General features: G+C 39.9%; 1 protein-coding gene across 1 annotated transcript in view; it reads left to right on the top strand.

The window, feature by feature from the left end:
- The window catches only part of LOC115370000 (leucine-rich repeat and fibronectin type III domain-containing protein 1-like protein), a 400907-nt gene that overhangs the window by 95746 nt on the left and 287715 nt on the right, over positions 1–17446 (top strand). The window contains exon 2 of the mRNA XM_030066775.1: positions 10332–10425. The gene's annotated coding sequence lies outside the window, so the exon portion shown is untranslated. The remainder of the gene's footprint in view (positions 1–10331; positions 10426–17446) is intronic.

Raw genomic sequence — 17446 nt, 5'->3', positions numbered from 1 at the left:
CCAAACACCCACCACAAAGACCAACCTTTTTGGATCACTTTGTCGTCTATGGTGTCTGTCTTATTAAGGCTATAGCATTGGTGTGATTGTTTTGCCTGGTATCTGCTCAGTTATTCCTGGGAAGCAGCAACACACACACACACACACACACACACACACACACACACACAAACAAACTGGCAGTGTTGCTGCCATGCTACTGTGCTGCACTGTGCCGTGTTTTACTGCCCACATAATAAAAAGTGGAAGGTCAAGGGCTGAGGCTGTGTGTGCCCTGCACCTGTCCTGATATCTTCACTGATGTCTTAGACTCCATTCGTCTGGTTCTGATGAAAGCTGGGGATCTGATGTGATCTAGCCCTATGATCTGGGGTTAAAAACATGACACGCTGGGGCCTGATGAGGGTGCTATCATTAAAGCTCAAATTTCAACCTGAGACCAGACAACTGGTCAGATTTTGATTTCATGCATTGTTGGTTTAAAATGTTGGCATATTTCTCAAAACACCCAGACACAGCGTCTGCAGACTAAATTTTTGATTCATGGCGGCGCAGGGGAAGAGGAGGCGTTTCGGCTCAGTGTGTAGCAGACAGGTGAACGGCTGCTGTAAAGCCTCCAGTGTGCAGGTTTGGTTACACACCAGACAAAGTGAGCCAAACAGTCAACCTGGCTGAGCAGAGACAGCATAACTGTCAAAACAGTGAGCATAGTCACAGAAAAAAAGATAGTTGTTGTAAAGAGCTGGCATTTTCAGTTGGATCTCAGTGCTGACAGACACCGAAACAGGAAAGTGAATTAAGAAAATATTTATTAAGAGAGTATCTGGAGCTGAGCTGGGTTCTCAGACATCAGAAATCTTTATTGTCATTATACCAAAAGCATAACAAAATCGTGTGCGCTTCCAATTACAGTACCTAGAAAGAATAGAGAAATAACTAAAACAAACAGTAAGTCAAAACAATAAATATACAGTAAGTAAAAAACAATAAATAAACATATTGCACTGAGGAAATATTATTGCACAGGGAAAAATATTGCACTGAGGAAATATATTGCACTAAGGAGTGGGAGGTAGGCATGACCTTCAGTGATTTACTATTTCAACAGCCCTGGGATATGTGCTGTTTTTCAGTCTGTCTGTTTTAGTCTTTATTGTCCTGTACTGCCTCCCAGAGGGAAGCAGTTGGAACAGGTGGTGTGCTGGATGGAGTGAGTCCTTCAGGTCCTGCAGGCTTTCTTGTGACAGCAGGACCTGTATAGCTCCTCTAAGGAGAGGAGAGTGCAGTCGATGATCTTTTGTGCTGTGTTGATGACCCTCTGGAGCGCTGTCTTTTCCCGGAGAGTGCAGCTGGCAAACCACACTGTGATCCAGTTCGTCAGTACACTTTCCACAGAGCATCTGTAGGACACCAGCAGTTCCTTGGTTAAGGCGTTGTTTTTCAGGACCCTTAAGAAGTGGAGTCGCTGCTGTGCCTTCTTGATCAGCGCAGTGGTGTTGGTTTTCCAGGTGAGGTCATCGTCCAGGTGAAGGCTCAGGAACTTAAAAACAGAAACCCTCTCCACACAGTCCCCGTTGATGTGTATGGGCAGGGGGTCAGGTCTGATTCTCCTAAAGTCTATGATTATTTCTTTGGTCTTTTTTGCGTTTAAGACCAGGTTATTGTCGCTGCACCATGATGACAGTTTTTCCACCTCATCCCTGTATGCAGACTCATCATCTCTGGTGATGAGCCCTTTCTTCCTAAGGGGGTAATGAGAGGTCCGAAGTCTTCACCATGTACAGGTGTACAGGATGGCAGAGGATCGCTGAGCTAGGAACAGGAGAAGCGGGTAGTTGTCATTACTATGAGCCAAATCTACTTAATTGATAATGCATTGCTGTGCACTTGATTTGTTCAGGTTTTCGAAAACATTTAAACATTAAAGGAGTTGCCATTGCAACCTGCACTTCTATACTTGGTGTATGTGAAACTACTTAACTTACAGTTCAAATTAATTGCTCTGGAATACATCTAAATTTAAGGCATTTTTGAATGTTTTTGCTCTTTTAATAAGAAGTTTTGTGTGGTTTACTACAGCCTCAAGTAACCCTGCACGTAATACCAACAACAACAATGATAATAACCAAGAAAAAAGAACTCAGATCAACCACTCATACCACATATTGGTTTCTCTGCTGTACGATTGGCTGTTTGTGTAGTAGGGAGAAATGGACTACAAAATAACTATCGAAAATTAATTTCATCATCATTATTGTGGAAGATTTTATTGTTTAATCGCCCAGCGCTATTGTCTACAATCTGTCAGCCTACAAACTGTCAGGTTGGGTATCTATGGGGCCAGGTTTGGAAAAAATTTTAGAAGTTATGTTTGGGTTCGGGTTGGGTTCAGTCAAGTCAGCGTTATTTTAGTGAAACAGTAGTGTAAACCATGAAAAATGATGGAGGTACTAGCTGTTCTGCACAACTTCCTTTATAATGCTGGAGTTTGTGACGACGCTGAATGCAACAAGTAGGCTATTTCAGGTGGTAAATGTAAGCTAGTGATGGAGGACAAGCAAAATCTGGGACTCAGGTCGGGTTCGGACACTAAAAAGAATAAAGAATGCCTGTCGGGTTTGCGTCAGGCTTTGTTACTATGCTCCTGTCTTGGATCGGGTTCAGACAGATACACTCCTGATCAAAATCTTAAGACCAGTTGAGAAATTGCAAGAATGTGCATTTTGCATTGTTGGATCTTAAGAAGGTTCTAAATAGAGCTTCAAAATGCAAAAAGAAGAAATGGGAGTGAGACAAAAAAAAAAATTGAGTAAGCAATTTATTGCAAACAACCATTAAACTGAAATAGGCTGTTCATCAGCTGATCAAAGGTTTAAGACCACAGCCTTTAAAAGCCCAAATCTTGGCAAAAATGTGGATTCAGTGTCATTTTCTGTCAGGTATCCACACTGTCATGACCTCCTGATGGCAAAAGGCAAAAAAGCTTTCTCTCTTTGAACGCGGTCAGATTGTTGAGCTGCATAAGCAAGGCCCAACAACAAGGCTCTCACAGCGTGCCATTGCTGCTGAGGTTGGATGCAGTAAGACAGTCATTGTTAACTTCTTAAAAGATCCTGAGGGTTATGGAACAAAAACGTCAAGTGGTAGACCCAAAAAAATTTCACCGGCCCTGAGCCAGAGGATCCAATTGGCTGTCCGTCAAGACATGGGACGATCCTCGGCCCAAATTAAGCTTGTCACTGGTGCCAACTGCAGTCCCATAACCATCAGACGGCATCTGCAAGAGAAGGGTTTTAAGAACAAAAAATGTCTTCAAAGGCCTCGTCTCCTTCAACGGCACAAAATTGCCCGTTTGGAGTTTGCACAAGAGCACCAAACATGGGACATTGAAAGGTGGAAGAAAGTTGTATTCTCTGATGAGAAAAAAAATTTAACCTTGACGGTCCTGATGGCTTCCAACATTACTGGCATGACAAGGAGATCCCACCTGAGATATTTTCTACACGGCACAGGGGAGGGGGCGCCATCATGATCTGGGGGGCTTTTTCCTTCAATGGAACAATGGAGCTTCAGGTTGTGCAGAGGCGTCAAGTGGCAGCTGGCTATGTGGAGACGTTGTAGGGGGCATCTCTCGTGACTGAAGGCCATCGTCTGTGTGGTAATGACTGGGTTTTTCAACAGGACAACGCTGCAGTTCACAATGCCCACTTGACAAAGGACTTCTTCCAGAGAAATAACATCACTCTTTGGAACCGTCGTGCGTGTTCCCCTGATCTAAATCCAATTGAGAACATTTGGGGTTGGATGGCAAGGGAAGTTTACAGAAATGGACACCAGTTCCAGACAGTGGATGCCCTCCGTGAAGCCATCTTCACCACTTGGAGCAACATTCCCACTAGCCTCCTGGAAACACAAGCATCAGGCATGCTGAAACAAATTTTGAGGTGATTACCAAGAAAGCTTTTTGCCTTTGCCATCAGGAGGTCATGACAGTGTGGATACCTGACAGAAAATGACACTGAATCCACATTTTTGCCAAGATTTGGGCTTTTAAAGGCAGTGGTCTTAAACTTTTGATCAGCTGATGAACAGCCTATTTCAGTTTAATGGTGTTTGCAATAAATTGCTTACTCAAATTTTTTTGTCTCACTCCCATTTCTTCTTTTCACATTTTGAAGCTCTACTTAGAACCTTCTTAAGATCCAACAGTGCAAAATGTAAATTCTTGCAATTTCTCAACTGGTCTTAAGATTTTGATCAGGAGTATATATGCGGCCCGATCCACACTGTAACCTCTTGTGTCCAGTTAGCTAGCTAAATACACTTCAAGCTCATGAGCTGGAGTGGAGGTCAGTCAGTCACTCAGTTTGAGACATTCAGTATTCAAAAACATAAAATGATCTAGTGATATGATCATGCTGTATATTCAGCTTTATTTACACAGGTTTGCAAATGAAAATTAAGTTTATCAAAGCATTTTTCTTTCCTTTTCTTCTACAACTTAGACTTAGTTTTAAAAAAAATAATTAACTTTGTGTTTTATATTTTGACAGCTAGTTACAAAAATGATCATAAATAGAGCACCAGTGGTAGAATTCACATCAACGTTATGTTTATTTATGTCACGGCTATGCACTGGACCCAAAAGCAACACGGAGACCCCTCGCTCAGTTTACACTTTATTACAATGTTCTGGTTCAAACAGCTATTTATGCACAGCATTGAATGACCCAAAGTGGAGCAGCAAACTCAGTCTCTCCAACTAGGTTCTGAAGAACAGCCAAAATACAGTCTTAGCAGTGGAACCGGAGCAGAGTCTTTGTGAAGGGCCGTGAGCATGGAGAATTGACTGAAAGCATTGTGGCACTTACAATAAAATACAAATAAAGTGTTATATAAGTCGTCATATGTTGGGTCATAGTGATTTGTCATTTTTTAAAAAGTGGATCCCTAGAGGAAAAGTTTGTACCTAAGTGCTGCACAGCATATCAGGAACTGGCACCAACCACACCAAAATGTGGGGAAAAAAATAAAACAAGACAAAGGGTTGAAATAAACAAAGAAAAAACTACAAGAGTGTTTGCTGCCGCAACCAGTGGCTCTGTCGTCATCAGGCCTTTCATTCATTTTTCAAAGGATAGATCTTTGTTTGGTGTGTGGTGCATCTGAAGCTGTGAATTTTGCATGAAAAACAAGAATATACAGCAGCTTTGGGGCTTTGGTTGCTGTTTTGAGAGCAGTTTGGAGAAATATGTTAGATCAGTGGAGTAAAACTAATGTTAACTGCAGTAAACTATCATCAGATGCATTACACTACAAGTGTTGCAGCAGTCAGCAGGGACTCAAGTCATGCACTCACAAGGACCATATTATAGCAATTCAAAAATGTATATTTTCCAAAAAAAATGACAAAATGTACAAACATTTTGAAATATGAAATCATTAAACTTCAAACACCAAGGCACTCCAAATGGAATAAAATGTAACAGTGAGGGGAAAAAAAATACTAAAAAGCCTTTATTGTGGTGGCTAAGTCATTGAAAAGCTTTAAAAGGAACCCCGACTATGATGTATTGTAGGCCTTAATAAACCACTATTGTTCTCTTATACCTGAATATGTTGTTAGAAACAGATAAAATATGGCCATTGCTTTAAAAATCCACATTGTTTAGTACATATTTTTACCTACGGAGACAGCCATTATTTTACCTGCGCAATGCACCCTGGGGCCAGTGACGTAAAAAGGTTCCACTAGCGAGAAGCGCTATTAGCACCGTGTATACTTACCTTCCGGCGGTATCATCACAATGCCACACAAACACCAAATACTATTGATATTGAAACATAACGTGGTCCTCCTGTAGACATAAGTCATAATCAAATATATGTCCAAAATGAGGATGCCATTTGGTGTAATTTCATACATTATAATCCTGATGGGTATTTAAAAAAAGGATAGATAGATAGATAGATAGATAGATAGATACTTTATTCATCCCGCAGGAAATTCACAGTTTTTCAGCAGTATCCACAGATTACAATCATATACAATGACATAAATAGCCAGCAATCAAAATGAATTTAATATATAATACACTTTGAACACATTTATCATGGGATTATGTGATCACAGGTTAATCAAATCAAATCAAATCCAATAAAGCTGTATTGTCATTAAGCTGCACGTACAGCAGGAGTGCACACAAAATGAGAGAGAGATTCTCACTTGGGATCCCCAACTGATGGGTAAAGTCAGCAGTTTAAAAGTCTAACAGCTTGTGGGAGGAAGGCTGTTGCATATTCTGGTGGTTTTGCTTTTCAAGCGTGGCTCGTCCAGCTTGTTGTCGAGGGAGCGAACATTAGAGAGCAAGAGCAACGGTCCTGCTGGTCTGGAGGGGTTAGCCTTTAGCTTTTATCTTTTAGCCTTTAGCCTAGCATGGATCCCGGCTCTCTTCCCCCTCCTTTGTTTACGGTCGCCCCTGTTGGTGTAGACAGGGGCGCCGCCAGGAATTTTGGGCCCCATGAAAAAAATAAATAAATAAAATAATAAAAAAAAATATATATGTATATATATATATATATATATACACAGTTATATATACAGTACAGGCCAAAAGTTTGGACACACCTTCTCATTCAATGCGTTTTCTTTATTTTCATGACTATTTACATTGTAGATTCTCACTGAAGGCATCAAAACTATGAATGAACACGTGGAGTTATGTACTTAACAAAAAAAGGTGAAATAACTGAAAACATGTTTTATATTCTAGTTTCTTCAAAATAGCCACCCTTTGCTCTGATGACCGCTTTGCACACTCTTGGCATTCTCTCGATGAGCTTCAAGAGGTAGTCACCTGAAATGGTTTTCCAACAGTCTTGAAGGAGTTCCCAGAGGTGTTTAGCACTTGTTGGCCCCTTTGCCTTCACTCTGCGGTCCAGCTCACCCCAAACCATCTGGATTGGGTTCAGGTCCGGTGACTGTGGAGGCCAGGTCATCTGCCGCAGCACTCCATCACTCTCCTTCTTGGTCAAATAGCCCTTACACAGCCTGGAGGTGTGTTTTGGGGTCATTGTCCTGTTGAAAAATAAATGATGGTCCAACTAAACGCAAACCGGATGGGATGGCACATCGCTGAAGGATGCTGTGGTAGCCATGCTGTTTCGGTGTGCCTTCAATTTTGAATAAATCCCCAACAGTGTCATCAGCAAAACACCCCCACACCATCACACCTCCTCCTCCATGCTTCACAGTGGGAACCAGGCATGTGGAATCCATCCGTTCACCTTTTCTGCGTCTCACAAAGACACGGCGGTTGGAACCAAAGATCTCAAATTTGGACTCATCAGACCAAAGCACAGATTTCCACTGGTATAATGTCCATTCCTTGTGTTTCTTGGCCCAAACAAATCTCTTCTGCTTGTTGCCTCTCCTTAGCAGTGGTTTCCTAGCAGCTATTTGACCATGAAGGCCTGATTGGCGCAGTCTCCTCTTAACAGTTGTTCTAGAGATGGGTCTGCTGCTAGAACTCTGTGTGGCATTTATCTGGTCTCTGATCTGAGCTGCTGTTAACTTGCCATTTCTGAGGCTGGTGACTCGGATGAACTTGTCCTCAGAAGCAGAGGTGACTCTTGGTCTTCCTTTCCTGGGTCGGTCCTCATGTGTGCCAGTTTCGTCGTAGCGCTTGATGGTTTTTGCGACTCCACTTGGGGACACATTTAAAGTTTTTGCAATTTTCCAGACTGACTGACCTTCATTTCTTAAAGTAATGATGGCCACTCGTTTTTCTTTAGTTAGCTTATTGGTTCTTGCCATAATATGAATTTTAACAGTTGTCCAATAGGGCTGTCGGCTGTGTAGTAACCTGACTTCTGCACAACACAACTGATGGTCCCAACCCCATTGATAAAGCAAGAAATTCCACTAAATAACCCTGATAAGGCTCACCTGTGAAGTGAAAACCATTTCAGGTGACTACCTCTTGAAGCTCATCGAGAGAATGCCAAGAGTGTGCAAAGCAGTAATCAGAGCAAAGGGTGGCTATTTTGAAGAAACTAGAATATAAAACATGTTTTCCCTTATTTCACCTTTTTTTGTTAAGTACATAACTCCACATGTGTTCATTCATACTTTTGATTCCTTCAGTGAGAATCTACAATGTAAATAGTCATGAAAATAAAGAAAAACACACTGAATGAGAAGGTGTGTCCAAACAGGTGCCCCTGTCAGGCAAGGGCCATTGGAATTGTCTTAACTTGTCCCCCATATACTGCGCCCCTCAGTGACATAGGTAGACACAGGTAAAATCCTGTGCTAGCGTAGTATGTCCACATCAAAGCAGAGTGCCTCATTTCTTGCAGCATGCTTTACCCTGATGTTTAGTAAAGTCTCTCGGCTGTAGATTATGCAGTCTGAGCGTCTGGGTTAAGCGAAACATTTAGAGCATTCACTGTTGCTGATCCCTGGAGGGGCCGCTGCGTCCACGCCGCCATCACAATAGCAATGTTAATGTTTTGATGTAGGGCACCTGTTGGTGACCCGATTCCGTTTTGGTAGGCCAGCACTCTCCCGGTCATGGAGGCTGACGGGCAGCCCATAAGATGTCTTGGTTGATGCAAACTGCATCAAAGTTCTCGTGTGCTGTGATGCACGGGATATCTACAACAATGATGAAACCCGTAAGCATCTTGTCAGTGCGTTTTACTGTTATATCTTCAGAATGCAGGCTGTAAACCATGTGACCACGGTGGATGCTAATCTAAAATAATTTATTTTGAAATACGGCTCATCATACATCGATAGCTGGATCTATATGCTTACTTTGAACAGCTGCTGGCAAAATTGGAGCTCTCGACAACACTCTCTCTCTCGGTTGTCATGGAGACGGAGTTGTTGCACAGACACTATCGATTTTACCCCACTCTAGCCTCATCATGTCTTTGATGGTCATCATTTTGAGGCTCGGGTTGAGTAGTATTTTCTGTGTTGTCACCCTCACGAACATTGCGTTCGGGTTCAAATTGAAAAGGCTGGACAGATGACATGTTTGTTGCTGTAAAGTCACAAAAACAGGACCAGTGGAATAAGCAGACAACCATTTGACGTCACTACCCAGAATGCAGTGCGACGTCAACAACAATGGCGACCTAGAGTGAAATTATGATTTCAAATATTATAAAAACGAAGTCATCTGGAATGTTTTCCGTATCATATTAATATGACTGATACCAACATTAGTCTTATAGAGCCTAGGGGAGAGTGGGGTAAATAGTGCCAATTTTTACTTTAAGTGCCTTTAAAGCGAGGGGATTACAGTAATGCCTGCAACTAAAATATGCACATATAGTTTAGGATGTTGTGCATCCCTGGGAGCAATCACTTAGGATCTTATATAACTGTTTGAGAAATATAGCTTTCCAAAAAAAAAGTGGTTTTGTGGCACAACTTGCCCCGGTGCAGGGTAAATGTGCCATTAGAGAGAATACACTGGGGTAAATTGTGCCATTGATAATTGAAGTAAAACAGATCGTTTTAATCTCACAAATGATAATGCTATATAAAAGCAAAACAAATTCAATACAAAATTATTTATTTAACATTTATTTATTATTTTAACAAGATCACAGGCCACTTTTCTATAACAAGGCCAAGCGCCACATGAACACATACCCAGAACAAAATAAAACTTCCAAAATGAGCACCTGCAAATCATCTGAATCTGAATCTGAATAGTTTTAATGATCAAAGGTAAGAAGACAATGTACAATAACAATAAAATACAAGAAAGTAATATATAGTATATAATCACAAGTTGTGCCACTGGCACAACTTACCCCAGGCCCTTTGGCACAAATTACCCCAAGCCCACCATTTAAAAAAAAAAAAAAAAATGCATCCCCCAGCTGTTTTGAGCTAACATCATGCTAAGTATAGACTCATGGTGTAGCTTACTAAAGTACTGAAACCTGTGTGAATTGTTTTCAAAGTTTTCTATAATTGTTTAAACACAGCAATCAAAAAACCTTGATCATGGAAATTTTACTTTGGAGGGCAAAAAAAAATGTTTTTGAACTGAAATGTGCTTTACCTCTCAAGCCATGTGTCTCCCTTCTTTGCAGGATGAGTGAAATGGATGCCTCTTCAAAAATATGTGGTCACATGACCAACTTCTTCTATGGTTTTCTAGATAACAAGGGTGGCACTACTTGCCCCTTGGCACAAATTACCCCACTCTCCCCTACATGTCATCATAGTCGGGGTTCCTTGTAAGAGGTTTAGAAATTAATTAAATTATTCTGTTTTCAAAAATCCATTTTGTGTTTTTTTGCAGGCAGTTGCAAACAAATTCTAGTTGCCACATGACCACAGGACCCAGGCCTGATTGGCTCTCCTCACTGAAGAACTACTAAAATCCTTCTAATCAGGTAAGTGTGCTCATTTGAATTTGATGCATCGGCCTTGTCGGACATTCAGGATCCAGTATCGTATCATATCTGTCAGTGTCCTTTTAACTAAATATGAACAAATCATGACGAGGAGGTAATCCTGAGCCACGGGAAAACGTGATCACAGACCTCTCTCTCTTGCACACACACATACACACACACACAGCTGTCATTTTATACGTTTAAAGAGAAACAGAGAAAGTGTGTGTGTGTGTGTGTGTGTGTGTGTGTGTGTGTGTGTGTGTGTGTGTGTGTGTGTCTTGGGCATATGGCGGCCCAGCAGTGATCTTGTGCACACCACATATAAGATATGCTGTCATGTTGTTGTGTGAGCAGGTTAGTGAATTTGGTCCAGTTAGCAGGTAAGGCCTTGATATCACATCTTGAGCTTTTTTACCTCAAGTGAACTCTAATATAAAAACTCTGTGCCACTGAACCTTTTAGAAAGCCTCATTCAGTTAAACAGGGATTTATTCAACTAAATATATGAAATAAAAAAAAAGAAAAAAAAATACTGCATAGCAAGTTAATTATGGCAGGTGAAGTAATCATGAGTGAATTCTTCTTGAAAGTTGCTGAGGAATCCTGATTGAGTATATGGTTTAAAAATACATATACATTATTAACTCAAGGGCACATCTTAATTTGTAAAATAAAATAAGACACGACAAGATAGAATAACACCACATAAGACAACATAGGATAACATAAGATGAGATTATGGCAAACTTTATTTGCGTGTTAAAGCAGCTCACAAGAAATAGAGCAGAGGAAAAAGACTGATAAATGATAAAAGATAAAAATAAAAAAATACCTACACTACAAGTACCTTTCACAGTATACCACATGAAAGTATGCCAAAATATGACTTACAGTGTTGATACAAACACAGTGTGTAGCATTATACTATAGGAATATCGCACTACCAGGCAATAGCATTTTAAATTGCACTGTAAATTCAGGTAATTGCACAGAGATATAGTTAGACACAGATTTGCACAAATTTTGAATATTGCTCACCCAATATGTTGAAAATAAGTCTACAAACTCACCTCAGAGAAATGGTGAACTGTATGTTGTGCACTGTAATTCATCAACATCCATCAACATCCATCAACACTATGTTCTTATTATTTTTAATCATTTTACTTTTTTATCCTTTTACTTTTTTAAATTTTATTTTTAATCTCAATCTCATCCTCAATCTGGAGTCCTTGCAAGTGTGTGCATCCGCGCACGCACACGTGTGTGTGTGTGTGTGTGTGTGTCTGGAAAAGCGTGGCCATATGAAGGGCATCTCTACTGCGAGTGGCTCTGCAGCTGCCCAGAGGCCAGCACGGCTCTGGGATCTGCAGCAGTAGCTCTAAAGCAGAGCAGCACACTGTCCCAACTACTCAACAGGATCTTTAATGGAACAATGGATAGCTTCTGATAGCTTTTGGGTGGTGCAGTCAGAGGCTAATAGTGTTTAATGGCTTTTGGATGTGAATGGGGACTGGGGAGTAAAGAGCGCTCGCCCCATTTGCTGCTGATGTAACACTTCTTTTTCTACTTTGAGGATGAATTGATGACTTTGAGGAGTTCTGAAAATTAGAAATAATGCCTGTTATTTAATTTAATTTAATTTAATTTATGTATGTATTTATGTATGTATGTATCTTGTTTTTTACGCACTAGTTATATAGATTATATTTTAATTATTTAAACTGCCCCACAATTCCGTCTCTGTAATTCGGAAGCCAAGCAACGACATTTCGTTGCAAAAAAACTCACTGCTGTGTTTTTTTGTGCAATGACAATAAAGAAAGTCTAAGTCTAAGTATTGATTTCTTTCTCTCTTCATTTCTTCATTTATTTCTTTATTTTTAGAAATAACTCACAAATCAAAACAGTGGAGGCAAAAATCAGCCCTGAAAAGCTTAGCAAATGTGGCCTCAGATAGCTAAGGCTTCACGGTTAGGAATTCTGGGCTTTCTGCTTTATATACTGCAGGCTCTCAAAAGAAATATTGACAAAGACTTAAGTGAGTAACTCTTGTTTATTTTTAAGAAAAAAAACATGTAAAATGAAGTAGACTGGAGTGATGAAGACTCGCCTTGGAAGTTTACATGCAAGTACAGGTGATAGAGACAACTTGTTGTCTCACACACACACACGTACGCACTTGCAGTATCACAATACAATAACAGAAAAAAAAAATTAAAAAGATAGACTCTAGATTGAGGATGAGATTGAGATTAAAAATAAAAATTCAAAAAAGTAAAATGATTAAAAATAATAAGAACATGGATGATGGATGTTGATGAATTACAATGCACAACATACAGTTCACCATTTCTCTGAGGTGAGTTTGTAGACTTATTTTTAACATTTTGGGTGAGCAATTTCAATTTATCTCTGTGCAATTACCTGAATTTACAGTGCAATTTAAAATGCTATTACCTGGTAGTGCAATATTCCTATAGTATAATGCTACACACTGTGTTTGTATCAACACTGTAAGTCATATTTCGGCATACTTTCATGTGGTATAATGTGAAAGGTACTTGTAGTGTAGGTCCTTTTTTATTTTTATCTTTTATCATTTATCAGTCTTTTTCCTCTGCTCTATTTCTTGTGAGCTGCTTTAACACGCAAATAAAGTTTGCCATAATCTCTCATCTTATGTTATCCTATGTTGTCTTATGTGGTGTTATGCTATCTTGTCTTGTCTTATTTTATTTTACAAATTAAGATGTGCCCTTGAGTTAATAATGTATATGTATTTTTTAAACCATATACTCAATCAGGATTCCTCAGCAACTTTCAAGAAGAATTCACTCATGATTACTTCACCTGCCATAATTAACTTGCTTGCAGGTGTGTTGGTGTTGTTGTGTTGTGTTGTTGTTGTTGTTGTTGTTGTTGTTGTTGTTGTAGCTGTTGTTGTTTTGATTTGATATTTTGTTCTTCCAGTGAATCCTGAATGAGGCTTTCTAAAGGTCAGTGGCACAGAGTTTTTATATTAGAGTTCACTTGAGGTAAAAAAAAAAAAAAAGCTCAAGAGTGATATCAGAGGCCTTACCTGCTGACTGGACAAAATTGTTGTTGATTCTCACTGTTCTAATAGTGAGATTTTTATATCCTGAGTATTTTAATCCTTATCTATCTATCTATCTATCTATCTATCTATATATCTATTATCTATCTATCTATCTATCTATCTACTATCTATCTGTGTCTGTCTGGGAAGGTTTTGGTCATTCATCTACAAAAGGAGTACAGATTGAGTGATGACTTGTTGTTTGGTAAACAGTATGAATGTAAAATGGCAGTATATAAAATGGCAGTATGAATGAGTAAAAATAGACTGCAATTGCTCAGTTTACAGAACAAAACCAGGCTCGTCGCCGCTCACTGAATGGGTTTGCAGCTACGCTAAAATATTCTCATGCAGTGCTCGCTAAAAGACTAGGAAACATCTTTCATTGTGAACAGGCTCTTTCATAAGACACGTAAAGATGCAACCACTGTACAACAGACATATTTCATTGCGCTCTTCCTACAAAATAGATTTTTTTATTTTCAATTTATTGTCATTAACGCAATGTGCAGGCATGTGTGTAAAAGAAAGAAGCACTGGGGCTGGAGTGGAGGGCCTAAAATACAGTTAAAAACACAAGATCTGCAAACTTACACTGAGGGGGTTAGTATATATCTGAGGTATTTGTAGTGCTGTGCAAATGGCATTGTAATCATATGGCAGCGCTGTAAAAAGAAGTGTGATTGTAATAAGGAAGTGTAAGTGTCTGTGAGTTGGGGCATGACCATTCTCTCAGAGCTGTACTATGGAGTGCTACGGGTCGGTAGTCATTCAGAGATGTGGGTGGTGATTACTCAGGGATAGGGTTAATAGAAGTAGTCTACCTGTTTTCAGTGCAATGCAAAGAGTCAGATACTGTGTAAAGCATTTACTTTAAAAAGGAGCAGATTTAGATTTCAGTTTGAAATTTACTCTGCAAGTCTGCAATGTAAAATGATACACAAGACATCTCATAAATGTATTGTTTGATATAATGCTGCAGCCATGAAACAGTGGCATCCTGGCTTTGAATATTTCTCTCAATTAACATATCTGGGTGATACAGCTTCTGTGAAAAAACATGTTTCTAACTTTGAAGCCACTGAAGAGGAAATCTAAGGGAACACTGTTTATTTTTATTTTAGTAGACTGCTCTATGCTGCCACATGACAGTAGTGTTTAAACTGACGTTGGGCCAGTTAACTATCCAGGCAAAACAGAGGGAAACGTTTTCTTTGTGCTTTGTGCAGACCAGTATAATTCATTCAGAGCCAGTGTGTTGCTTGGGTTTGATTGGCTCACAGTCAGAGACAGCGCACACTGGTCAGCAGGGACAGGCAAAGACCAAAGACTGTATATAGGTGAGGAATTTAAATGTTATCATCCCAAAAAGGCCTCTGTCAGCTGGCAGTGTCAGGCTGTGCAGCTGTACCACCTCTGACAGGAACTGCTCTGATATTCGCAGCTTGTTCCCTCAGCAGACCTCAAGATCAGCAAGGAATTGTCCTGCAAGGTGAAGTTTGAAAGACTCAACTTGTGGCCCATTCAGTTGTATTTATAACGTGTGAGATGCAATCTCACACAATTGCAATATCAATTGTTGGACTGGCATGGAATTTGGTGAGCAGAGTAATGCTCTCCAGAGGATGAACCCTGTCAGTTTTGGTGACCTCGTGACCTTTCCTCAAGCACCACCCTCTGGCCAAACATTTGACTCAACTCAGCATATGTTAAGAGTGTTAAGAGTCCTCTGCTCAAAGCGCCACCCTCAAACATTCCTCATTATCTCCCCATTATCTCACAAATTACCTTACCTCGTCATACCCCCTGCCAGCTTGTCCCAGCAGCTAAACCCACACTATTTTTCCTGGCTGCCATGCATCATGTGAAGCAGCCACACTGGCACCAAACTGTGAGGACACTGAGGTAAATATACCAGAATGTCTGTGAGTGTCTGTTTGTGTGTGGGACAAGGAGCCAGAAAGACACCAGCTGCATACCATTTGTGTTTCTTACAACTTGGGAAAGTTGTTTCCTAATATTATCATTTATTATCATACAGATGAAGCAGCCCTATCACAAACGTCAGTCCATTAGCCAATTCCAAAGGTCTGTAATGACTGACATATACAAAATGCACGTTAGAATAGCAAGCTATGCTAAAAGAAAAGAAGAGAAAACAAGACAGTCAATATCCAGTTCATGTTTAAAATAAGAGTAGTGTTTGAATTTTTCCTTCATTAAATGTTATATATAGAGTGTTTTATACAGGTGGGGGGCTGTAACAATGTAGGACATTTTAATGTAAATAAATAAATAAATAATTAATTAAATGTAAATAAATAAATAAATCAAATCAAATCAAAATCAGTATTTTGGGGCCAGCTCATAACCAGTTGACTTTCAACTGACCTGGGTGTCAGCTGACATTTAAAAAATACATCCTGATTGGATCCTCCTCAGGTTCCTTGCTCAAAGGTTCCTAGAGGGAGAGACTTTGTTTGTTTCCTTGCTTGCAAGATGGCAATGTGAAAGTAGGTTTCTGGGTCACAAAGGAAAGTGGGAGGCATTTTAAGGGTAATGGGACACACCCACTGTTTTGCGTTCTCAACATTTTTCCTCCTCCTTTGTGCCTCTAGCTTTTGGAGCAAGACGAGTCCAGCTTAAACGATTTGATTTCATTGATACCTTCAGAGCTTTAGCAAGCAGTACTCCTCACAGGTGCTCCCAGCTTTGAGCAGTCAGGAGGATTTCTGTGTTTTTGGTGCCTTTGTGAACTAAATATCTTATCCATGTACTGTATATGAAACAAATACTCCAGTCTTCTGTATTCTATCATCTTTCTCTTCCATTCTGTTTTATCCTGCTCTGTTCAGTGTTATTTCCTGCTCTGCTTCGTCCCGCTCCATCCTAATCTATCTGAATCTACTCAGATCTGTTCTCTCTAGCCACATTAGGGAGCCACTTTGCTCGGAAGCTGATATGAACCCCCGATGTTGAACAATAGCTAGAAGCAGGCTGAACAAAAGCTTCACAGTCTGTGACAGATTTTAGCTCACTGCTAATGGGAACCATGCTTAGGAGACTTACCGAACACAGAAAACGATCATCTGTACTCGTTTAGATTAGAAGCTGCAGGGGATGCATAAATGAATGAAGAGAAGGGAGAAAGAGTTAGAGAGAGAGAGAAAGTAAAAGAGGATTAATAAATGCAATGGAGACAGTAATTTGTGAACACTGTTATTAGTGCAGGTATCATCTTCTCAGCTCTGGCTTCACAGCTCTTTCTAAAACAGTGAGACTAAGTTTGCCTCCGTTGTTCAAAGTCTTCCCAGCTCATTGTAGTTCTGTTCATCACTATGTATGCAGACTTAAAACAACACCCAGCACTTCAAATAGCTTTGTCTTTTTTCCACAGCTATTATATTTTATGGTCCAGTAATATCCTACATGTTATAATCATGAAATGAAAAATGAAAAATACTCCTACACAGAGAGACCTGCATGCATACAGTATATTAGATAAGTCAATATAACAAAGAAACCGGAACAATAGCTGATTAATTAAAAGCACAAAACGTTCAGTAGCAGTAGTTTGCAGTCAGACATTTCAGTGTGTAATATCAAAGGGAGCTACAGTTCTTGAGAAACACATCCATGATTATGATCCACACACTGCTTAATAGTGCTCATCACCAACTCCTCAAATTATTCTAGTGCATAAGAATGTGGCATGAAGACAGATAATTTGTAGTCAGGAAGATTTGCAGAGATTTTACCATTCCAGAGTCTCAGGTCTGATCAGAAAATGTGATGCTCCAGTTTTAAAGGGACTGAGGGCACAGGGGCGCCAAACCTCATGAATTAGTCTCAAAACTGAAACATGCAATTTGGGCTTGCAGTTGGAGGTGAAGGCCTGTACTATTGTATTTTTTAAGC

This window comes from Myripristis murdjan, chromosome 13 (genome assembly GCF_902150065.1).
Source record: "Myripristis murdjan chromosome 13, fMyrMur1.1, whole genome shotgun sequence".
In the NCBI taxonomy this organism is placed as follows: Eukaryota; Metazoa; Chordata; class Actinopteri; order Holocentriformes; family Holocentridae; genus Myripristis; species Myripristis murdjan.
The sequence above is the reverse complement of the archived record's forward strand: the minus strand, read 5'-3'. Positions and strand labels throughout refer to the sequence as shown.